At 48.8% G+C, this 25,788-nt stretch overlaps 1 protein-coding gene across 2 annotated transcripts in view; it reads left to right on the forward strand.

Annotated features, from left to right (window-relative positions):
* The first annotated feature begins 833 nt into the window (after positions 1-833).
* WSCD2 (WSC domain sialate O sulfotransferase 2) overlaps positions 834-25,788 on the forward strand; it is a 221,757-nt gene continuing 196,802 nt past the window's right edge. The window contains exon 1 of one of the 2 annotated variants that reach the window (XM_075898761.2): positions 834-1,520. The gene's annotated coding sequence lies outside the window, so the exon portion shown is untranslated. The remainder of the gene's footprint in view (positions 1,521-25,788) is intronic. The other variant, XM_014572916.4, reaches the window with a different exon arrangement.

The raw sequence follows: 25,788 nt of genomic DNA on the forward strand, positions 1-25,788 counted from the left end.
CGCCGGCTGCACGGCTGGCCCCTGCTCCTCTGCCCACACACACACCGGCCACCCCCTTCCAGTGAGGGGGGGATGGGAGAAGCCTCTGGGGAGGGAGGTGGCAGTCAGGGGAGAGGACCGGCTGCAGGAGCCGGCACAGAGCCTGTGGGGAGAGGGCAGGGGTGGTAGCCAGGGGATGCCCAGAATTCCCCTTCAGAATCTTCACCCACCTCCTCATTCTCCTCTAGTTAAACCTGCCTTTCCTCAAGCACCAGCACTCAAGGTTAAATGAAAAACTCTCTCTACTATTTTGCATTGCAGACGAACAGTATTTCAGCTACAATAACGGGTTAAACCAACTTTGGTGGGCCAGCCCGGGAACTCACTGCCACTTAAAAGATTGTTTCTATGGCAAAATGTGTTCTGAGTTCCAAACAGCTGGCTTACAAACTAACTTTTGGAACACAACCCGTTCCTACCTTGGGGATTTCCTGTAATATTGGGTGTTATATTTCAAAAATATAATGGTAGTGACTGTAAGCTTTTGGGGGCAGGCACCTTCCTTTGTTCTGTAGTTGAGCAGCTCCAAGCACAATGGATTCTTGGTATAATTAGAGCCCCCAAGCATGACAGTACTACGGATAATAATCGCAGGCAGCTGCTGCTAACTCCAACCCACTTTTGGTTCCCTACCAGCTCTACCCTGGCTGCTTTTTGCTGTGTGCCTGGCTCAGGTCTATGGAGCATTTTCCCGCTGTGACTGTGCCTTCACAGTGAGCTTTTTAATGCTGTCTGCCTGGCTGAGCTTTTTCGGGGGTGGAGGGATGTGAATAAGCAGAAGGTGGCAGGTAGGGGGGGGGGAGAGAAATCTCGACGCACCGGCTACCCCCTTACAAAAGTGGAGAGATGGCAATTAAGGAGTTAAGCAGTAGGCAGTGCTGTAGGCCTGTGAATAGCAGCGTGCGGCGAAGCAGAGCTGCAGCAAGGAGAGCTGGATAGAGATGTTAAGTAACGGAGATCAGGACGCCTCAGCCGCATCAGGAGCTGGAATCCTAGCTACAGGACAAGGGTTTCCCCCTCTCCCCCACCAGCCAGGGATATTAGAGGCAGTGGCTGGCATGTAAAGCATCCTGGGCAGAAAGCAGGAGTCACAGGATGGACAGAGCTTCTGGGAAGCCTCCTTCTAGGTTGCATGAGGGGGAATTGCAGTGACTTTAGCACTGCCATCCTTTCTGGAGAGGAGGACTCGGAGACACACACACGCTCAGGCTGGGGCTACTGCATTTGGGGGGGATGTTCTCCCCCTCCAACACAAGCTGGTGCCTTGGTGGAAGGCAAAGCAAATGCCCTTCTGACCAGGGTGGCAAGGGGGAGGAGACCTGCTAGAGGAGAGGGTCCTGTTAAGAAAGGCAGATCCTGTACTACACTGTTGGAAGGACCAAGGGAGCACACGAAGCAGCTGCAGACTTAACCCGGAGGGAAGAATCTGGCATCCTGACCCTGACCTCTATGGAGTTTTGAAGGGACTGCACATTGCTCAGGTAAGAGGGGAGCAAAGCGAGTAGCACTGGGGGCTATTGTGCTAGGGCTGCTGGAGAAGGTGGCTTATTTTAGTTGTTTCATGCTGAAAGCAAGTAAACAGCAGATTCTTTGCAAAAAGTGATGTCTATAAGGCTACTGGGGAGAAGCAGGAGAGAACGGGTTACAGCGATTACCAGGGCCAGAGGATTATTGACAAAGTTTCACTTTGCCAATAAACTGCTCCTTGGAATGAGGAATCTGCTCTGTTATCTTCCCCCATTTGCCATATGGGAGACGCTTTAAGGACCTTATTAAAAATACAGAGTGTGACAAAGGATGAGCAGACAATTGCATTTCCACTCATTGTTGTCCCCCTAAAAAAACCCTGCCTCCTGCCCCCATGCTGGACATGACCCCAGAATCTGTTTCTATGTCTCCAAGCTAGGAATGGGGAAAAGCAAAGAGACAAATTTTGTGTTAATCTATAGTGAGTGTCTCATGCTGTCTGTGCAATGAAGTTATAAACCAATTCCTGTGAGCACCCCGGCTCAGAAGAGGTTAAAGATCCTTTGCAAGGAGGTGTTAATAATTCTATTATTGACAGTGATTTCTCACCATATTCTGCTGGTTTCAAAAGGGCTCCTAGACTTGGAGAAGGGGGGGGATGGAGGGAGGAAACAATCTCTCTCCTATACTATGTGCAGGAACATTCGCAGCATGGGAAATTGGGAGAAAGCTGCTTATCCTTCCAAATGAACTTTCCTGATTCATTCTGCATCTGGAGCTGACAGCTTCTTAATATATTTGTAACATGTATGTAGAGAAAAAAGGGTGACAGGGCAGTCAGATAATAACATGAAGGTTACCTTGAGCTGAAGATTAAAAAATAAATAAAAGGAAGCCTACGCGTCTTCCAGCCAGGCACGATGTAGTGAAGTGTCTCTGCAAATGAGTAAGTACATTCATGGTTCAAACAAAAATATTTGGGCAAACTTTGGAGAGGGGAGAAGACTGAGGTGAGGTGGGAGGGTGGTACATTCTAGAGCAGAGGGCAGAGCTGTTTAAAAAACTGGCTGGAAGCATGAGATATATCTGCTACATTCCAGTGACCCCTCCAGTTCGTATTGCTCCTTCTTGCACCACTGGCAGCTGTAAACTCTCCACCTGCTAGTTTACTCTGGTCCAGTTATTTTAACAAATCATGAACACGGACCTACAGGGGCCACCTCTCTGGAAGCATCATCCCCAACTTAATCCCTTTGCTCTGGTGCTCATCAGAGTCTTTCCCTCTAAGTTGTACAGGCGTTTTTCTGAGCTGGTTTTTAAATAGGCAGCCCTGTTTGAAGGGTTACTGAAAACAGCAGCTTGGCAAGCTGAATGGTGATTGACGGGCTGGTTCTCCATTCTTCTGCTATCCCTCAATTTTAGCCTCTTGTTATTCTGGGTTTGCATTTATGACAAATGCAGTTCGGTGCTCAGAAGAGGACAAAAAACATGTTGGGAAGGGTCCAGGGAGCCAAAAACCACAGTCTCATAGAAATGTGAAGAAGAAGATCTTTTTCACCCTCTGCAAATACTAGGTTGTCTCTATGTGTCAAGTATAGTGTTAAATGTCTTGGCCACTTGCCTTGTCTTTTGCATTCTGCATTCAAGGTCCCCAGAAAATCATATACAATCCCTGGCCCTCTTTGCTCCCAGCAAGGGCCTGAGATGTGGGGCATCTTCTCTGAAAGGGTGAAGTGCTGCTGTTTTCACTCCAGTCCAGATTTCCTTTGACTTCAAGAGGAGGTTTGCCTGAGACAGAGCTGCAGGAGGTGGCACTGTAGCCAGGGCTAGTCCAAGAAGCACTAAGGCAAGCTCCGGTGGTTTGGGCTGCTCTGAGACTGTTTCTGCGATGTTACAGTTGTTCTCCACACAGAGAATGTGTTTCAGGTAGGGTGGCCAGGTGTCCGGTTTTGAACTGGACAGTCCAGTATTTGAGCTTTCTGTTCAGGAAACAAATTGCGAAAATAGAAATGTCGGGTCTTTTCTAACTAAGATGGAATGTTGATTGCGATGTTATGTCAAGTGTGACTGGTATTTTTGTTGAAACCATCTGGCAACTCTAGTTTCAGGTCTTGTGTGTATAGTCCACGCCAACGTTTTTAGCCTTAATCAATTGCTGCCAACTAGGAATCAAGGGGTTTCATGTTCTCTGCCATTTGCCGTCCCCAGTTCACCACAGGCCCTGCAACTTACCCATGTGCTACAGCCGGAGCTGGAACCCACTCTCACTGCTCAGTAGAAAAGTGACTAGTTTCCTCCCACTTTGCAGTGGGGAAGTAGAATAACACCTCCAGAAGCACAGGTTGACAGTCTGTAATGCGAGCGGAGGCATGTTGGCAGGGATGTGCAATTTCACATTTCACAGGATCGACTTTTCTGATGGCGAACAAACAGTTTCCATTTCTGATCTTCGTCAGGCCTTGTATTAATTTGCTAGCAGCCTGATTCTGTTCTCAGAATGGTGTCAGTCTGGAGTAACTCCTTTGAAGTGAATGGAAAGTTGGTGCAAATGAGGTATCAGAGTCACCCCTGGACTCCTCTTTAGCGACTGGCAGCTGTTGTGTTAATGACCAGGTTGGGAGCATTAACATGTTACCCTGGGGTGTAGTAAGGGAACAGATTGGCTAGTGCATGCATATGTTTTATATGGCTAGACACACTCCTTGCTTCACAAGATTTGAGGTTGCATCAGGGCCTGGCCACCAGTCCAGCTGCTTGCATTGGCTTGCTAAAGTTAAAGGCACTTATTAGTGAGGAGAGAAAACTTCTGGCACAATCTTGACAGAGCTGATAATTGGAGGTGAGTGACTAAATTTGGATCCAGATCTGTGTCTCCACATTTTCTGAAAAAACTTAAAAACAACGAATGGTCCTGCAGCACCTTAGAGACTAATAAAAACGCAGATGGCACCATGAGCTTTCGTGGGCACAACCCACAATCTGCTGCTGTGGGGTGTGTGTGTGTGTGTGTGTGTGTGTGTGCGCGCGTGCCAGGAAGTCAGCTGATATGGGTTGAACCCTCCTGGATTAGCATTCCTGGACATGCTCATTTTCCAAAGTGCATAATCCATGCAGCCCGAGCATCGCTGGCTGCCTGGCTATAATTGCCAAATGCTCTAAAGTGATGTTTTTTCAGCTACTTAATTTTGGACAGTGCTGCTCTGTAGCAACTCACAGCGATTCTCTAATGCACACTGCTCTTTCCCATTCCATTCTCCCAGCTCCTCTTTGCAAGAAGCCCGAATTTAATAGGAATTGCTGAATACATTCACAGATGCTAAAAGCTCAGATATACATTGATTAAGTGCATGGGGCAGGGGGAGGGAAAGCGGGCAGCCCAAAATGCAGTGCAACGCGTTGGCATAAAGATTTCTAATTAGAATGAATTTGCTTTGCTTAAATAAACAAATCAGGAAAAGAAACTGTCAGTTGCTAAGCACCCCTCTGGGTCTCTTCCCACCTCCTTCTACAAAGGATCCACTACAACTCTCAGGTGGTTCAGACAGGCAAGCAGGGCTTGAATACCCCCGGTGAGTGCAAATTGGCACCTCTTTGTATCTGAAGAGCAGCTGCTGACAAGGAGAATTCACTCCCTGGGGGAACCCAGCAACAACATCTCTGTTGCCTTCTGCCTGGCTAGGAGCAGCTTTCATCTCCAGCTAGACCCACCTGGTGAGCTGCTGAGGAGATGCAGTGATATAATTGTTCCCTGTCATGCACATAGTTGCTTTGTGCATTGTGTAAATCGGCTTCAAGGTCCCTACAAAACAGGGGTTACTCTGACTCCTTTCCAAACACAGTTTCCACTCTCAGAGGCCTCCAGCTGTGATGGAACTCAGGCAGAGAATCTGGTCTCTTGTCTAGAGTTATTAAAACAATCATCGTTTATATTAGTGCCAGCCTGGGGTCCTATGAAACTCCACAGATCCTGCTGTCTCCCCACTGAATAGATAGCAGGTTTAAAACAAATAAAAGGAAGTTTTTTCTTCATGCAGTGCACAGTCAACCTGTGTAACTCCTTGCCAGAGGACGTTGTGCAGACCAGGACTTTAACAGCGTTCAAAAAAGAGCTAGATAAATTCATGGAGGGAGGGTCCATCAATGGTTATGAGCCAGGATGGATAGGAATGGTGTCCCTAGCCTCTCTTTGTCAACAACTGAGTGACAGGGGAGGGATCACTTGATAATTACTGGTTCTGTTCATTCCTTCTGGGGCACCTGAGGACATTGGACACTGTACGATGACTGGACTAGATGGACCTTTGGTCTGACCCAGTATGTACTTACCTAGATATCCTTCTTTGTCTGTTTCCATATAGCACCATAGCGTGCAACCTTTTGGTGCAAAAATAGGACTCCTTGGGAAGTGTGTGTGGCCAGAGTTTTTGGAATGCTGTAAGAGGTGAAAGTTGAACTCCAGTGGATTTCAGGTGCTTTGTTCATTTAGAGAAGAATATGTTCAACATTCTAACATGCAGGAGCCCGGCATGGGAGACACACGGAACGGCTCCCCTCTGTCCCTGTTAGCTTACATGGGTGGGCAGGGTCCTTTTGCAGTTCTATCCCTGGTGCAAAGCACAGGAAGTAATAGAAGGCTCTGTGGTGGCCTCAGATTTGTTACCATATATGTAAGAAAGAATTTCTTTTTTTGTGTGGCAATCACACCCTCTTTCTCTTCATGTCATATCTCAATTAAATACATTTTAAAACTGCACATTCATTAGCAAAAGAACCAATTAGACCACTCATCAATATGTCATTGTGAGGGATGGCTTCTCCTTTCAGGTTCACATACCATCAAATCTTCTACTTCATCACTATCGTGAATCTCTTATAACAACAAAAATACTGGGCATAAACTAGACTCACACTTACAACTGTCCTTAAACTCAGGGCAACTTGACATCTTGTTATATCTTTTACCTGAGAGTTGTAGCCAGAATACTCTTTTTTAAAAAGAAAACCTATCCTATGAGAAATTCTTCTGCTGCTTGATTTAGTTTTAAATACACTGATAAAAATAACATCTTCTGCTTGAAATGGGATTTTGGCTTGCACCATGCTGTGCATAATCCTAGATTACTGACCTCTGGGGAAGGACTGTGTCTGAGAACTGGAGAAGTGTGGTTTTATGGGTGTGATTAGTTTTGTCTCTTTTACACTTGGAGATTCGTGGGGATTAATTGGAGACATAACTCAGTTGACCTTCACACACAGTCTTAAGGAGGAGCATTTCAATGATTACTGAAAGGGATTTATCATTTACCTGGTAGGAAGCTGAATTAACCTTCCAAAATTTTCTATTGGAACTTCCATTAAATGGCTTATTCTCCTCCCTGAACAATAAAGTCCAGTTCCCCAGATTGTTCAAGGTCTACCCAACAAAACAAGTCTGTTTTTAGCGGCACATTAGTGGCTTGATTTAAAATGTGGACGAAGTCCAGCAAGGAGTCTTAAAGGGAGTGCCACAAATTATACAAGTATTTTGTCATCAGTTTCTTATTGGTGTCTATAAAGCATGAATCAGATCCACTGTTGGAATAAATTGTCAGAGGTCAATTGATGATCCTATCACAATTGACATCAGCCCAGGTTGTAGCTCAGTTGTTCTCAAACTTTTTGGCCTGCTCTGTCCAATGAAGACCTTTCTGTGGCTCACCAGCCAACCATCCATGGTGACAAAATGGGTGCAAGAGGAGGTGGGGGTGCAGAGTCTGGGAGGGAGGTTGGATGCAGGAGTGGGCTGAGCCAATGGGAGCGGAGGAGAAAGCCTCCACACGAGCAATTCCATATGCTTCCATCTCCCCAGTCACTTCCTTCCCTTGTGAGGCTCAACCTCACTGACCCCCTGCAGTGGGAAGCTGGCGCTGGTACACCAGTCTTACACGGTGGGCAGGGCTGGAGTCCTGAGCCCATGGCTCACAGGCAGAATGGTCCACAGACCACACTTTGAGAACCACTGATTTAGCTGCATGTGTGTTCTCCATAGAACCATCTAAAAGAAAAACAAGCTTTTAGGTGTGTGTTATAGGAATACAGGGGTATTTTGTAAGACTCTGCCCTTGACTTTGTCATGTTTTTCATCACTGAGGCAACTGCCAGAATTTTGTATTTACAAATTTGGAGCATTAAGGGTGTTTGTGTGCACTGTGGGGGGAGTTGCACTAAATAACACTGAGGTCCTGCACAAATAACCCCCAAATCGCTCTTTTCCTGGAGAGAGGAAGGAACTTTTAAGGCTTCAGAATTCCATTTGGATAGTTGCAGTCAGAAAACAAGAGATTTGCAGGGAATGGTGCAGTGGCTCAGAAGCCAGCTATGTGTCCAATCCATTAACTCAGAAACAGAAATAACAAGCCAGGCTGCTACAACCTCCATTTTTTAGCTCTATTTGACTGTATTTTTACATTCCCTGCCCTCAGTTAAAGTCCTGGACACTCTCTCTCTCTCTCTCTCTCTCTTCTGCAGCCTTCTAAACACAAGCAGGCTGCTGGCCCAGCAAAACAATGTCATGGGGGGCAATGGAGCCAAGCTCCTAGTAAAAAACCAAATCTATTTCCTTCACCCCGGCGATACTAGCAGTTCATCTGTGTGTTCAGCTTGCTGCTATAATCATGTGTCAATTCCACTCTGAGGGCCAGATTCTCCCCTTTGATTTGAGTCTTTTGAGCCTTTCTAGAGATTCAAGCAAGGGGATCAGCAAGCAGCCAGCTCTTTCTACCCACGGGTTCGTCAGGTGTCCTGCCCTTCCTGCTGCTGGCATGAGAGTGGTGTCATGTCTGAAGGGAGAGGTTCACTGTGCTACAGTGTTCCCAGCTGATGAGCCATGGCCAGCTGGTGTGCAGAGAAGTCCTGAGACATAGAAAGGCCCCCCTCATCTGGGAACTACAAGCAGCTGCTTTGAAGTCTGCTACTCAGTCGGCCTGGGATGAGGGATGGAACCTTGTCCATAAAAGGCACAGGAGAAGCCTGCAGAGCATTGATATAGGAAGCTCTCCCCCACAACACTCAACATGTTAACAGCTGATCCAACTGACCAAAGGTACTGGGGTTTCCCCCCCCCTCACATTTTCTTTAAGGCTGAATTACTATCAGTGAGTCTGAAATTGCTTCTGTCAATGTCTCAGATAGGCCAGGCGGTATAAGGTGAAAATATCACTCCTAGTACGCCTGGCACTGTATAATGCTAAAAGCTGACTGACCCTTAGCTAAGGCTGCAGAGCAGATGTCCCTCTCCCGTCTCAGTGCCTCTGGGTTTCACTAGGTTAAGAGCATCCAGCTAGTTCCACTCTGCGTAACAAAGACCAGACTCTAAATAATGAATCCAATGGGAGCGTTGGCCCAATATACCTTGGATAAGGTATACACCTTCAATTATCAAGTCATGTCACTTCCTGCCTCAGTCCCCCCTTCCATAACATGATAGTGACCTCCACTGTAAAGCACTTTGAAATTTGTGGATGAAAAGGTCCAGGCAAGAACTCAGTATTGTTATCACTTTGAGTATCCAATATCTGATACAGGTCCAAGCTATTCTGAGTGGGTTCTGTCACTTAGGAATTGCCAACTCTTCGCATTAAGAAATCATGGGTCAGGCCCCTGAAAATCTTGACATTGGCTTTAAAATGATGAATTTTTAAGAAATTGGTGCTCACTTTATTCATTTTCTGATTTTTCAACCATTCAGATGCGCCTGTGTCATGTTTTAAGCTTTGCTGGTCTAGAAATGTCCTTTATTTAAAAAGGCAGCTGAGTGGCTCACCTTGTCACATGATTCTAGGCACTTGAACTTTCTGAAAGACATCCCATCTCATGTGGCTTGTGGTGGAACAGCAAGAGTTGGCAGTGCTACTGGAGGATAGGTCACACGAATTGTTGCAGAAACACAGTTCCCAATATAAAATTGCAGTGCAAGTGTTTTCCCCTCCGTTGTCAGGTGGGTCACAGGTGCTGGTAGGAGCACGAGGCTGTGGAAAAGAACCGGAACAAAGTGTTCTTTTGGGAGGTAGGGCCACTTGTATCCAGTGATAGAAGAGGGAGGTGTTGCTGAATGCTCTGGCTGCATTCAAGTTTTGTTGGCTGTTTAGACAGCACAGTGCAAGATGTGTATGGTCTGAAGAGAAACCAGACTATTTAGACAGCAAATAATAAGACAATAAATATCCTAATGACACTGTATACATCCATGGTATGCCCATTTTGTTTGTCCCATCTCTAAAAAGATATATTAGAATTGGAAAAGGTACAGAGAAAGGCAACCAAAGTGAACAACTTCTGGATGGAAAGGGGATGACAAAGCTGGATATGGAGGTCGCTGGTGTGGAGAAAGTGAATACAGAAGAGTTATTTATTCCTCCACATAACACAAGAAACAGGGACCATCCAATGAAATTAAGAGGTTGCAGATTTAAAGCACCTACAAGGAAGCATTTCTTCACACAACACACCTGTGAACTCATTACCAGGGGCTGTTGTGAAGGCCAAAAGTAGAACTGGGTTCCAAAAAAGAATTAGATAAGCTCATGGAGGACAGGTCCATCAAGGGTTATTAGACAAGATGGCCAGGGATGTAGACCCATGCTTTGGGTGTCCCTCGGCTTCTGACTGCTCAACAAGAAAGGGATCACTTTGATGATTCCCTGTTGTGTTCATTCCCCATAAAGCACCTGGCTTTGGCCACTGTGGGCAGATACTGGGCTAGATGGATCATTGCTCTGACCCAGTATGGCCATTCTTAGACATATGGTTTTGCCTCTTTGATTCTAAAACACGTGAGGTTACACTGCTTTCTAGCCCAGACTCTTTGGTATACTCAAGGGCTGTGTCTAGACTGGCAAGTTTTTCTGCAAAATCATCTGTTTTTGCGAAAAACTTGCCAGCTGCCTACACTGGCCGCTTGAATTTCCGGAAAAGCACTGACGATCTCATGTAAGATCATCAGTGCTTTTCCGGAAATACTATGCTGCTCCCTTTTGGGCAAAAGTCTTTTTCCAAAAAACTTTTGCGCAAAAGGGCCAGTGTAGACAGCACAGTACTGTTTTCCGCAAAAAAACCCCGATTGCGAAAATGGCGATCGGGGCTTTTTTGCGGAAAACCGCATCTAGATTGTCCACGGACGCTTTTCCACAAAAAGTGCTTTTGTGGAAAAGCACCCTGCCAATCTAGACGTGCTTTTCCAAAAATGCTTTTAACGGAAAAGTTTTCCATTAAAAGCATTTTCGGAAAATCATGCCAGTGTATACGTAGCCAAGGAGCATGTGGTGCAAATCCAAGTGGGAAGGGATAAATGTATCTTTTGAACCCACCTTTTGTCCCTTACCCAATTCTAGTGTGGCACTCATACATAATTTTACATGTGCTTTTTCCCAGTGTGTGAGCAAATGTTCAGTCTTCAGAGAAATGTGCTGTCAATGTGGGAATATGGACTCTTTGGGAAAAGTTGTTGCAAACAGCAAGGTAGTTTAAGGCAGAGAACAATCTATTATATATTTGAGAGAGATTGTGTATTGGTCTGTCTGTTCGTCTGTAAGTCCATTTGTTCAAGAACTCTTCCTGAATAGTAAGTGGGAAGACTACCAAATTTAATATGCAGTTCCTTCTTATCATAACTGAAAGCAAGGTTAATAAGTTTGGTTGTGCCAGGGTAACAGGATGAGCATGGAATGTGATTGTTTCTCATCAAGTGGAAAGGGAGGGATGTGATAGCAGGGACAATTATACTCACAAATGACCACAGGACAGCAACAAGCATGGGGGATAGTTATACCCCAGAAGGACCACCAGGGGGCAGCAAGAACTGCATACTAAATCCCCGGGAGCAGCTTCACCCCCAAACCTAACTCCTGCACCCTTCCACATCCCTAGTCCCCTGCCCTAAAGGACCTGTGCAATGCTGGGTAAGTCTTCTAGTTTAACTAACAAAAGTGAATTCCTGGGGTAGAACTGAGCATTGGCATGTGGGCTGACTGGTTTTCCTGCCTGCTGTTGATCACTGCCTCTGTTCAAAGACTGGTGTTTACAGTGTCCATAAACAAATGGCACTGATAAAATACCCTAACTTCATCCCTGATTCCTCTGAGTGGTTGGAGATGTTCAGTATTGCTGCAACCAAAGGCTGAGGTTCATTCTACAGCATGGAAGGAGGGAGCAGAAAATCCATTATCAAGGTCTTGCCCACACTGACATGCCTGGGTTTCACCACATAGAAATCAAGTACACCACTGTGTCCTTCATGCTGGCACTACTCATTAAGAGTGTGATCTGCATAGCACAATCATTTCTTCCTCTAGAAGCTTGACCGTGATGAACTGACAAGGACAGAATTACCTTTTCGTAACTGCTCAGACATTTGAAATTGGAATTGAGCATAGCTGAGCACACCCTGGGAGAGCTGCCATCTCTTCCTGGAAAAAATGTGGCCTGGGGAGATTTCAGTAATGACAATGACAGTTCCCCTCTAGCTAGAGAGCTGCCTGACTCACAGATCCACTTCTGTGGCGTGGTCAGTGTAATTCCATTACTGTCTTTCAGCTGTTCTAACACATCCAGCCGAAGGGCCCGTCTGGGCTGCAACGCGGGAAGCAGCCTGATGTCAGCTGTTTCGGCTTTTGTAGCTTGTTTCCTGGCAGAGCCTGCTCAGCTCACCCTTCTCAAACTGTAGTGAAAAGACTTGGAAACCTCAAAGTGTTTGACACAGGACAGTATCCCATCTGTGGGGTCCTGCAGCCTGTGCACCTACCTATGGCCATGGACAGTGCAATCCCCTCGCTGAAGGGTGAAGACACAAGGTCCCACCCCCGCCAACTGTTTTCAATGGCCAATGGGAGTGTAAATAACGTTGAGGATCTTGTCTGAATCTCTGTGGCTGCTTCTTTCACATTTTCACACTGAGGAGATGCAGTACAGTGACTTTGCCCCTGGCGTGTACCCGGTCTTCATCCGTATCCCACAAAGGGATCCCGTGTCTGCTGGGGATTTAAAATCCTGTTTTAAAAAAGTTAACCAGTTAAATGTTAAGTTAACCAGTTAACCAGGAACCCATGGGCTGGGGGCTGCTCCTGCACAGCCTGCCACCCGGTAAGCTCACGATGCGATGTAACTGGTTAACAGGTTAACCTTTTACATTCCTAGTGTTTGCCAATCTCCATCCCAGGATGGAACGATGTGCAAAGGCCTCCAGAATGCACTGTCATGATAAAGGCAGACTTAAGGGAAGCCAGGGCTACCCAGTCCCACACACGCTTAGCCAAACCAGAGCGCTAGAGGCCAGATATCAGAGACATTACTGCTGGCCTTGGCATACAATGACTAGGCCAGCGACCAAGCAGCTGGTGTCTGAGGCCTTCCCTGACACAAGGATATATATGCATGTGGTGCTGTGCGGCCTCTGTTACAGTTAGGGTCCGGCCTACACTGCTGCTCTCAGTGGGTTGGCTGCTGGGGCTAACGCTTTCCTCAACATCCTCTTCTCCTGCGTTTGCCTTTGGCCTGGCCCTGCCTGCTGTGTTCTTTTCCGCCAGGCCGGCCCTTGCGTTGTGTAGGGGAGAGGCCGGTTCTTCTCTCTCAATCCTCCTGCTTCCAGTCCACCAGAGCCCATTCCACAGGCATTGCTTTGGGTGCTTTCTGGAGTAAACGGCGTGTTTAACCTTGAGCCCACCTCAGTCCTGACCCCCTGTGCAACAGGCTTGCTTGTGAGTCAGCCTCTTGTTCACGCCCTCTACTGCATAAGTGACTCTGACCCTTCTGGACTAGACAAATGAGCAAAGACTCGCCCCTCTGAGTCCTGGAGAGTTCTCAGTGAGTCAGTGGTGACTCAAACACCAATGGCACCTCTTAGACTCCTTTGGTTCCTGAGCTCAACCATCTTACCTAGCAATGGCTGATGGATGAGGGCAGCTCTTTTGCTGGTCTCTTTCTGCATTTTTTCTGTCAGCCACTTCTCTTGTCCTTTTTCTTGATTTTTCCGGTGGTTTCTTGCCATTGGCTCCTGAGGGAAGATGGAGTGACTCAGACCTCCTCCAGCATGCACTGCTCATGGCCTCTCTAAAGGAATCTGGCCAGAGGCATCTCCCAGCTTACCTGCTCCCCTCAGGCTTCTACCTTCTCCTGTCAGAGTGGATCTGGCTGGGAGACCTCACACAGATAATGTCTCCCCCATTAGGAAAGCAGGATAAGGGGACCTGCTGAAGGAAGGGAGGTGGGGTGAGTTCTTGTGTGGACTAAGGGATAAGGCGTTCCACTGAAGAACGTACCCCACCTCTTGGTACCTGTGGAGGTGCAAGTAAATATAGAGGTGGTGGCCATTTTATTGCTTACCCTATTATTGAGGATGCTAGATATGGGAGCTCATGACATAATTGTGCTCACCAGCAACTTGTCAGTAATTCCTTCACTAGGCCTCACACTGGCTAAATGTAAGATCAGGGTCCAGATCCTGAAAAATATTTAGGCACCTAACTCGTATTGAAATCAAGAGGTGTGGCATCTTTGAAGATCTGGGCCCATGTCTCCATCTAGGTCCTGACAGCAGAGCATTGGCCTAGAGCTCCAGAAACCAAGGTCCAATTCCTGGCTTGGTCATCGATTTTCGATTTTGCCCAGGGCAAGTCAGTTAGGGCTTGTCTTCACCATAGGGGCTGCTGTGCTGCTGTAGCTATCTTGCAGCAAACCCATAGTGTAGCTGCACCCTACAGTGATGGAAGGGTTTCTGCATTACTGCAGACAATCCACCTCCCTCAGCAGTGGTAGCATGAATGCTTCTGTTGGCCTAGCTGTGTCTACTCCAAGGGCCATTCAGCAAGGTTACTGTGCCCAGGAGTGTGGGTTTGTCAATCTACATTTTTAGTGTATTCCAGGCCCTCATCTACCTCAGTAACTCATCTGTAAAATGGGGAACCCAGGGACGCTGTGAAGATAAACCCATTAATAACTGGGAGTCACTCAGATGAGCCACTGAGAGTCCCTAGATCTAGATGGAATCTGTTCCCTTTTGTTGGTATGGAATTTCAGTTACAACGGTATCTACCATGGATACAGCAGGACATTGGCCAACAATACAGGGATGACCCGGGGGGAGAAGAAATCGACCCCATGTTGCTGTGGCTTTTCATAACAGTGTTTTAAAAATATCATCCCAGCACCTAAGCACTCACTGAAAGAGTGGAATATCAGAGGGTATGTCTACACTACCCCGCTAGTTCGAACTAGCGGGGTAACGTAGGCATACCGCACTTGCAAATGAAGCCCGGGATTTGAATTTCCCGGGCTTCATTTGCATAAGCGGGGAGCCGCCATTTTTAAAACCCCGTTGGTTCGAACCCCGTGCAGCGCGGCTACACGGGGCACGAACTAGGTAGTTCGAACTAGGAAGCCTAGTTCGAACTATCTAGTTTGTGCCCCGTGTAGCCGCGCTGCACGGGGTTCGAACCAGTGGGGTTTTAAAAATGGCGGCTCCCCGCTTATGCAAATGAAGCCCGGGAAATTCAAATCCAGGGCTTCATTTGCAAGTGCGGTATGCCTACATTATCCTCCTAGTTCGAACTAGGAGGGTAGTGTAGACATACCCAGACAGAGTAGCAATGGGGCTGATAGCCTCACCAGGCCCCCGATCAAGTTTTGTGTATGGTCCAGCACCATTGCTCTTGGAAGGGGAAAGGGCCAGGGCCAGGACTGAGAATGACTGCTACCCCCACCATGTCCGAGATCCTAGGCCTGCCTCATCTTGAGCCTCAGAGATGCCCTGACCACAGCAGTCCAGAGAGAGGTACCCCGACAGCATCTCCCGACTCCCCACCCCCACTGGCTCCAATCAAATCCCAGTCCCACTGTGGATGCAACAAGGTTGTACTTTACAATGACTGCTCCAGCCCATCTCCACAAACTTCTGCTCTTTCCCCCACTACCCCTGAAAGATGCTTACCATCTTCAATACCGTGGAAGAGACTTGTCAAGCCAGGGAGATTTCCTTCCCTGTACTGCAGCTAAAGGGAAAAAGAACAAGCTGCAGAATACCTTGCATTTCAAAGGCTTCCACCATTTCCCCTTCTTTTCTTTATCTTTAGTAAAAGATTAAAAGGTTTTTGATTTTATTTTTTTTTTGCCAGAGTGCTGAGCAGGGTGAAGTCTAAGATGACCCCTTAGAGATGTTCCCCAATGTGCTGATTATGCCACTAATATCTGGCTTCTTGCTCTCTGGGGCTCCCCAGCACCCTGCCTTACTGGACCAGATCCTCTGGTCTTCCCCAGACAAGACAGAGCCAGGGTAACTGCCCATTTCCCCCAAAGAGCAATGCGGACACTGAACCACTTCAAGTCTGGGAATGCAGTTGTAGGGCATAGAAAGCAAACCTCAAATGGGACTAAACCCCCAAATAAATCCATCCTTCTCTGAGTAACCGTTTTACAAAAAGAAAGCTGTGAGGATGTTCTCCCTCTTTATCAATGAAAGAGAGATATGCACACTGATTGCTCCCCCCAGGTAACAATTATTTGCACTGGGCCTGATAGTAAACAAAAGTGTTTTTATTAAGTGAAAACAGAAAGATTTAAGTGGTTGCATGTGAAAACAGGCAGATCAAAGTAAGTTACTAAAAAAAAAGAAAAAAAAGAAAAAAAGAGAAAACAGATAGCTATTTCTAATGCATTAAAGCTTATTGCAAACTTATCTAAAACCTGTTCTTATTCCAGCCACATCTTCAAATCAAAGATGTTTTTTCCCTCTGGCTTGGGTCTCTAGCCTTCCTTTTGGGTATGCCACGGCAGCCAAAGACAAAGGGACTGAATTTACTATTGTTTATATAGACTTTTCCCTGATTGGAATCTTTTGTTCTACATCCTCCCTTCCATGGAATACATCTCTAACTTTGCAGACTAAAGTGATACATACACCAAAATAGGAGTTACAGCTCCAGCTGCTTGTAACATTAAAATAGGTAGGTTACATGAGATATTTTGTCCAAAACATCTTCAGGTTATGCCTATATCATAAGGTTATTCCATAAAGCATGTGGGGAATATCACAATCATCTCTCCCCATTCTCCTTATCTAGTGCGACTCCCCTGGTCCAGGGGTCTTCCCTGGGGGATGTTTCCTCCCACTGCAAACTGCACCTGGGCTTTCCCCCTTCACTGCAGCCTCCCACTGATCACTCCCAGGCCTACTTGTTCTGCAATCAAAGCTGCCAGCCTCAGCTTCAAGCCCAGCCCCAAAAGGGCAAGTCACCCTGTTAGTTGATCTCACATTGTAGAGAAAGGTCCTATAGGCAGTTTTCACACTGTCAGAATGTGTCTATATATGGCTTAAATCTTGGCCCATTTCAAGACAGTGGCAAAATTCCCATTGCCTAGGATGGGACCAGGATTTCACCCCAGGAATTTTTAGTTTGTGTAAAGGAAACCATTTTTGACAAGAGGAAGCTGAGGAATACTAGGGGCAACTCTGCAAAATGCCATTTTTGTCTTTACACTTTAACCAGCAACCGTCTCCACCAATTGGGATCCAGTTGCAAAGCCCTGTGCATGGAAATGCTAATGGGTCTACAGAGGAGATACCACGACAACCTCACCATGGAGCCTGTAAAAATGCAGACAGAGAGCCTGCATTGGATTCAACAGCTGCTTCGTTTGAGGAGCTCCCATTTGGATCTAAGCAGCCCCCTTGCAGGGAAGCATATGCTGTCACAGGGAGACCACAAACTGCTTCTCCACTTGCATCCCAGAGCATTCCTCACTCCTGAAGCAGCTCACTAGGGGAGAGCTGACATAGGCAGGCATCTGCTGTGTGGGCAAGGAAACAGGCCTGGGGAACATAGACATCCCAATCAGACAACAACTTTTAAAAAAGCATAGTCCTGTGGCACCTTAGAGACTAACAAATATATATAGGATCATGAGCTTTCGTGGTAAAACCCACTTCCTTAGATGAGATGATCTTGAGTGGAAAAAAGGGGGAGACCCTCAGAAGAACAGGGGATCCCCAATAAGACAGAAAATATCTTATTGCCTCTTTATAATTCCATGGTACACCCACATCTTGAATGCTGTGTGCAGATGTGGTCGCCTGGTCTCCCCCTTCTCCCCCATAAAAAAAAATCTTTCAATTGGAAGTTTCAGAAAAGGGCAACACAAAAGATTAGGAGTGCAGAATGGCTGCTATATGGGGAGAAATTAATAAGACTGGGACTTTTCAGCCTGGAAAGAGGCCACTAACAAGGGACATGATAGAGATCTAACACATCATGACTGGTGTGGAGAAAGTAAAAAAGGAAAAGCTATTTGCTGTTTTCTATAACACAAGGACCATGGGTCACTAAATGCATTTAAATAGGGAGCAGGTTTAAAACCAACAAAAGGAAGTATTTCTTCACACAACACAGTCAATGTGTGGAACTCCTTGCCAGAAGATGTTGTGAAGGCCAGGGCTATAAGAGTTAAAAAGTGTTAGATAAATTCATGGAGACTAGATCTATCAATGGCTAGTAGCCAGAACGGGCAGGAATGGTGTGTCCCTATCCTCTGTCATGTCTGGAAATGGATGATAAGGGATGGATCATTTGATAATAACCTGTTATCTTCATTCCCTCTGGGACACCTGGCACTGGCCACTGTCAGCAGACAGGATACTGGGCTAGATACCTTTAGGCTACGTCTACACTGGCCCCTTTTTCGAAAGGGGCATGCTAATTTTCAACTTCAGAATAGGGAAATCCGCGGGGGATTTAAATATCCCCCGCGGGATTTAAATAAAGATGTCCGCCGCTTTTTTTCCGGCTTGGGGAAAAGCCGGAAAAAAGCGTCTAGACTGGCCCGATCCTCCGGAATAAAGCCCTATTCCGGAGGATCTCTTATTCCTAGACGTAGCCTCTGTCTGACCCAGTATGGCCGTTCTTATGTTCCTATGCTGTGCATGCACTATTCTCTCCAATCGCTGAGAATTTGCACACATTTCGTGAAGATCCTTTCTGTTGCTAGTTGGAGAAAGCAGGAAGGCTGTTCTTCAATTAATATCACACAGAGACATGTCCTATTTGCAATTTTATATTCCAGCATGCTAATATTATATTAGCATCATGGTTATTCATTTACATTAGTGAAAACAAACACTGATCTAGTAGGTTGTTCACTGCAGCACAATGCTAGTTTAAAGCAATTAGCCCCTCTCAGAAAAATGATAGAGCATCTCTGCTCTTTCCAGAAGCATTTTCAGGGCCTGTTAAAGGAAACCCAAGTACTGTAAGCTCAGATAACACTAATGGAAAGAGTCAGATAACACACGCTTGTGATTGTTACTGGGTAATTAAAATAGTAATACAGTAATATATTGGTAGATCACAAAAGGCTGTCTACAGTTACCTGTTGTCCTGGATTGAATTGTAAATGAATGCATCCTTATTTATGTTATTACAGTGATTTCAGTGTCCCTGGCTGTTTTAAATCATCTGATCTGCAGGCATTGTATCGTGTATATAATTCTGGAAATATGTAGGCATTTTCTGCTTTCCTTTATGAACCACCTTTGCCCTGAAGTACAGCCCATTCATTGCAATACAAATTAGACTGCAAAGAAAAGAAGACTGGCATAGGACCCTAGAGTTGAAAGAGACCTCAGGAGGTTGTTGAGTCTAATCCCCTGCCCAAAGTAGGACCAACCCCAATTATATCATCCCAGCCAGGGCTTTGTCAAGCTGGGACTTAAAAACCTCTAGGGATGGTATAAGTTGGTCAGTTCTGGGAGGGGCACCTTCCCTTTGGGGTCAATGGGTGGCCACTCCAACCCACTACAACCAGATCAGTCTCTAGGGGGAATTAACACATCAAATAACCAGTCCCGGGTCCCCTGCCTGTACCTCAGGGAGGGCTGACAAAAGTAACCAATAACCAAGGAGGCCTGGGTTTGGGCAGGCCAGCAAATGAGAGTTAGAGGCCCAGCCTTAATTCAGGGTGGGCCGCCAAGCCTAGGGTTAGGAAGGCAATTCAGGGTGGGGCAATAGGCAAGCAGTCGATAAGCTCAGCCCTAAGTCAGGCAGGGCAGCAGCAAATAGTTTATCAAGGCCTAGCCCTGGTTCTGGGTGGGGCCACAGGAAAGCAGTTTGTAAAGCAATCTGCACAATTCAGGTCTCCTTGCTCAGGAGGGTTGTAGGCAGCTTGCCAGCAATGGCAGAGAGGGGAAGGCTACCACTCAAGTGGTGGGGGGGGGGGGGGTGTCACAGGCCCGCCCACTCCACTGTGCCCTGGCCCAGGCCCTAGAGCAGTTTACTGCTACTGGACCAGCGGGGGCTCCAGCCTGAAACACGCTGATCCAGGCATGACTACGTCCATGTGTCCCCTGGGCCACTTCCCTCCTCTGCGCGTACCTGGCAGTCGCGTATATTTCCCACAGAGTCACAGGGACCCAGGTTCATTGGCCACTCCTCAGTGGCAGGTTGGGTGTTTGTGAAGTCTGGGGAAGTCTGTTGTTCCTCCAGGCCGCTGTGCAGCAGGGACCCCAGTGACCCCCGCCAGCTCTCCACCTTCCCATGCCTTAGCTCCCCTCCTCAAGGTGTAGGGGAGTCCTCTGGCTTCTTCAGTGGTCAGCACCCCACTGTCCTGGCTGGCAGACTTTTTACCTCTCTGGCCCCGCCTCTTGGCTTCTGGCCAGGTGGCTTATTAGGGCCAGGTGCAGCCCACGGAGGCTCTGTGAGGGGCACCTCCCCTTTGGGGTCAGTGGGTGGCCACTCGGAGCCACTCCAGAGAAGGAGGAGGAAGGTGTGGCTGCTCTTCTCTCCTCTGGTCTGGAGCACCCTTCCCTCCCTCTCTCCCCTGCCCTGTCTGATGCTACTGAGCCTCTCCCTTCCCAGACAGCTGCCACCACCACCACCACCACTCACAGCTTGCTGCTTCCTGGGGGGCCTGCTGGCCTGCGCCCCCCTGCACCCAGAGGGAGAGGTGAAGAGGACCCAACCACCCAGAGGCCTTCCCTGGTTGGCTGACACCCGCCTGATGCTGCTGCTGCAACACCTGTGCCCTGTCGAGGAGGAGGAAGAGGAAGAGGAAGAGGAAGAGGACCGCCTCTGGGACTTGTGGAGGGGATTGTTTTCCAGGACTGAGCCTTTAATATCTGCGCTCCAGGGGCAGTGGTGAACTGAGTTGTTAAGAGGAGGGCTGGGAGAGAGGTGCAGAGCCCTCCCCCCAGTCCAGCTTCTCCCTCTTCCCCCCACACACTGCCACCACCCCCAACACCTCCTCCATCACCTTTGACACCTGGAATTTTCTCGGAGGGGCTGCTGCTCCAGCTGAGACTGAGCTGCTGCAGCAGCGGGCGAGGCTGAGCTCCCCACAAGCGCTCGTGGGCGTGCTCCCTTCCCACCCCCTTGGACTTGGCCTCCCTCCCTCAGCTGCATTTGGCGCGGGGGGCTTCCCTTACCCCTGATCGCCCCACCCTACTCCCCCCTTGCCACAGTGGCTTGCCTCTTTCCCTTCTGCCTGCTCACCCCGGGGGAGGAAGACTCTTTGCCAGTGGGCCTCGGTCTGGGCTGTGACTCTGCTGCGCTGCCCCCTCCTTTCCCCAACCCTATGCCCCAGGCGGCCGACCCCGGCCTCTCTCTCAGGGCACCTTGGTGTTGCCCATTGACCCAGCCGACTCAGGCGCTACAGCTGAGGCTGCTGAGCCCTTGAGGCGATGGCTGGTACTGAGCAGCCAGGTCCTGGACTTGAGGGTGCCCCTTCCTCCACCCTTGAGGCGGGGAGGTCACCTTCTCTCCCTGTTGGGGATCCGACAACGGACGTCCCTCTAGCCGATGCCGAGGCTGCAGAAGCGTGTTCTGCTCCTCCCTGAGCCCAGCATCGGCGTGGGCCCCCTTCCTACTCTTGCCCCCCACCCCGGTCTCTATTTGGGAGGCACCGCAGTCCAGTGGTGTGGACCAGAGGAACCTTCCCCATGACCTTGCCCAAATCTCTGGCTCCCTTCCCTGTCCTGATCCTCCTCTCCCCCCTCGTTCACACCCTTGGTCCCGATCTCACCCTTTATGAGCCCATTTCCAGCCCTGAGTCCTCCCCATTCCCGCTCCCTCTCCTGCCATTACCATTACCCTCCCCTCTGTTCCTGACTCACCGTCCGGCCCTGACCCCACCTCTCCTCCCGCCCCACCACGATACCTGCTCCCCCACTATCACCCCCCCATCCTACCCACCCTCCCATCCCCACTGCAGTGCCTGCCCCCCCATAACCGCCCTTGCATCCCACTGTTATTGCTACCCCCATGATGGCTGCCTCATTCCCACTCTCTGCGGGCAGCCCTCTGGGGGTGATATTTGTATCCCCAGTCCTATAGGGGCTGCCTTGTTTCCTCCGCTGCCCCCTCCCTCGCTGGGGTTGGGGACAGGCATTGCGACGCTGTCTCTTTTGGCACCGCGCCGGTGATCGGATCCTTCTCTGCCCATCTCCATGGCCCACGAGGCCCATCCCGGGGCCAAGACAGAGGAAAAGTCTGGTACCCCCTCAGCGCTGGGGGCCAAGCTCTGCCAATTCCTCATGGATACCTGCAGGGCCAAGGGAAAGGTGGCTCTTCAGTGCTGGGGGGATTTCCATTCCATCCTGGGGTCCACAAGGGCCCTTTTGCAGGACGGAAGATGGATCAAGAATCAGGACATCGCAGCCTACTGGTGGACCCGCAAATTCGGCAACACTCTCCTCACCTCCGGGTCGGGGAGTGGCCTGTTACGGGGCCTACGGGAGGCTGATGATAACCCTGCCTGGGAGGATCCACCCCAACCCTCACTATGAAGTACACCACCATTGCAACATTAAATGCCCAGGGCTGTAGGGCAGGTCTCCTCAGGAGCTGGGTGCTCTCCTTCCTTCAGGAGTGGCGGTACTCGGTGGTTGTCCTGCAGGAGACCCACATGACTCTGGCCATTGAGGCTGACTGGCGGCTGTAGTGGGGGGACGGGTGTATTTTAACCACCTCGGCACCCCTTCAGCCATGGTGCCCGTGCCCTACGGCCCGAGGTGCTGGGGGTTACTGAGGTTGTCCAGGGCTGCGGAGTGCTTAGTTCGAACTAGGAAAACTTCATTTTACGAGGACTAAGCCTAGTTCGAACTTACTAGTTCGAATTAAGGGCTGTGTAGCCCCTTAATTCGAACTAGTGGGAGGCTAGCCCTTCCCAGCTTTCCCTGGTGGCCACTCTGGCCAACACTAGGGAAACACTATTGCCCCCCTCCCGGCCCCGGACCCCTTAAAGGGGCACGGGCTGGCTACGGTGCCCGTGCCAGGTGCAAGCCTGCCAGCACCCAGCCAGCAGACCCTGCACCTGGCACGGCTCGAGCCTCCCACCCGATGCCCCCCAGCCCTCCCCCTCTTCCCGGGACCAGGCTGGCGGCTCCCGGGAGCTTGCCCGGGACTGCAAGAGGCGGGCACCTGCCTGGGCTAGTGCGGACATCGTGGACCTCGTCCACGACCTCCGCACTAGGCACAGGAAAGTGGCCGTCTAGGGCAGGAGAGCTGCCAGCCTGGCCACCCAGGCGCAGGTGTGCATGAAAATTAAGGTGGTCCACTGAGACCCCCGACCCTGAGCCCTGAGCTTACAATGGCCGTACTAGGTCAGACCAAAGGTCCATCTAGCTCAGTAGCCTGTCTGCCGACAGTGGCCAACCCTAGGGACCCTGGAGGGGATGGACCGAAGACAGTGACCAAGCCATTTGTCTCGTGCCATCCCTCTCCAGTCTTCCACAAACTTTGGGCAGGGACACCACTCCTACCCCCCTGGCTAATACCACTCCATGGACCCAACCTCCATGACTTGATCTCACGTCCCTTTAAACTCTGTTCTAGTTGTAGCCTTCACAGCCTCCTGCAGCAAGGAGTTCCACAGGTTAACTATTTGCTTTGTCAACAACAACTTTCTCTTACTAGTTTGAAACCTGCTACCCATTCCTTTCCTTTGGTGTCCTCTAGTCCTTCTTTATGGGAACTCATGAGGAACTTTTCTGAATGCACCCTCTCCACCCAACCCCTGCTTTTAGAGACCTCTATCCTGTCCCCGCTCCATCTCCTCTTTTCTAAGCTGAACAGTCTCAGTCTCTGTAGCCTCTCTTCATATGGGACCTGTTCCCAACCCCTGATCATGTTAGTTGCCCTCCCCTCTCCCACTGTTTCTCTTCCCCTCTCCCACCTCCTTTTCCTAGTCTCCCCCAGTTTTGTTCAATAAAGAAAGAGTCAATGTTGGAAGAAACGTTATCTTTATTTTGTACATCAGGAAGGAGGGCTAGGGAAGGGTAAGTGGAAGGAGGTGAGGGAGGAATGGGGTACGAGCCCCCGATGGGGAGGACTGGGCTGGCTCTGCGGGCTTCTGGGGGTGGAAGCTCTCCTGCAGCCCCCCAATTGCCCTCTCTCCGCAGATGGCAGCCTGCGGCAAGTGCAGCCGGTCTGATGGCCGAGTGGTGTGATGTGTCCAATGTGGGCACTCCGGGCACTCCAAGCTAGGACTGCTTTGCAAGCGGGGCACCCCTGAGAACTGTCTGTCCGGGGTGGGGGTCGGGTCCCTTTAAGCGCAGCCCTCGGCTAGCCTGAGACAGCATCTCCACGCTCTAAGTCCTCCTCTGATGCCCTGCTGGCACTGCTTCCGGCCATCCTTAAGCCCTGTTCAGGGTCCAGTTAATGTAGACATGCTAGTTCGAATTAGCAAAATGCTAATTCGAACTAGTTTTTAGTTCTAGACACGTTAGTTCGAATTAGCTTCGTTCGAATTAACTAATTCGGACTAAGTTAGTTCGAACTAACTCTGTAGTGTAGACATACCCTCAGAGAGTTGTTGTTAACGGTGCTAAATCCTGCTGGAAAGGGATAACAAGTGGAGTTCCGCAAGGGTCTGTTTTGGGACCCGTACTGTTCAATATCTTCATCAATGATGTAGATATTGGGATAGAGAGTACGCTTATTAAGTTTGCAGATGATACCAAACTGGGTGGGGTTGCAACTTCTTTGGAGGATAGGGACATAATTCAAAATGACCTTAGCAAGTTAGAGAAATGGTCAGAGGTAAACAGGATGAAGTTTAATAAAGAGAAATGCAAAGTGCTCCACTTAGGAAGGAACAATCAATTCCATACATACAAGATGGGAAGCGACTGTCTAGGAAGGAGCATGGCGGAAAGGGATCTAGGGGTCATAGTGGACCACAAGTTGAATATGAGTCAACAGTGTGATGCTGCTGCAAAAAAAGCAAATATGATTCTAGGTTGTATCAACAGGTGTGTTGTAAGCAAAACTCGTGAAGTCATTCTGCCGCTCTACTCTGCACTAGTTAGGCCTCAGCTGGAGTACTGGGTCCAGTTCTGGGCGCCACATTTCAAGAAAGATGTGGAGAAATTGGAAAGGGTACAGAGAAGAGCGACAAGAATGATTAAAGGTCTAGAGAACATGACCTATGAAGCCAGGCTTCATGAACTGGGCTTGTTTAGTTTGGAAAAAAGAAGATTAAGGGGGGACATGATAGCGGTTTTCAAATATCTAAAAGGGTGTCAAGGAGGAAGGCGAAAATGTGTTCCTCTTGGTTTCTGAGGACAGGACAAGGAGTAATGGGCTTAAAGTGCAGCAAGGGAGGTTTAGATTGGACATTAGGAAAAAATTCCTAACTGTCAGGGTGGTCAAATATTGGAATAAATTGCCCAGGGAGGTGGTGGAATCTCCCTCTCTGGAGATATTTAAGAACAGGTTAGAACAGGTTAGATAGACATCTGTCAGGGATGGTGTAGACGGAGCTTGGTCCTGCCTTGAGGGTGGGGGGCTGGACTCGATGACCTCTCGAGGTCCCTTCCAGTCCTATGATTCTATGATGTTGAAGGCAGCTGTCAAATCCCCCCTCATTCTTCGCTTCTGCAGACCCAACTCCCTCAGCCTGTCCTCATACGTCATGTACTCCAGCCCCCTAATCATTTTGGTCACCCTCCAATTCATCCACATCCTGGACACAATACTCCAGATGTGGCCACACCAGAGCTGAATAAAGGGGAATAATCACTTCTCTAGATAATATGTAATGGAGATTGCCTATTCCCTAGAACTGGAAGGGACCTTGAAACGTCATCGTGTTCAGTCCCCTGCCTTCACAGCAGGACCAAGTTCTATCCCTGACAAATTTCGCCCCAAATCGCCTCTGCAAGGATTGAACTCACAACTGTGGGTTTAGCAGGCCACTGCTCAAACCACTGAGCTATCCCTCTATATTTAGAGCTGCTGGCAATGCTCCTCCTAACGCACCCTAATATGC

Source organism: Pelodiscus sinensis, chromosome Z (genome assembly GCF_052426305.1).
Source record: "Pelodiscus sinensis isolate ZL-2025 chromosome Z, ASM5242630v1, whole genome shotgun sequence".
In the NCBI taxonomy this organism is placed as follows: Eukaryota; Metazoa; Chordata; order Testudines; family Trionychidae; genus Pelodiscus; species Pelodiscus sinensis.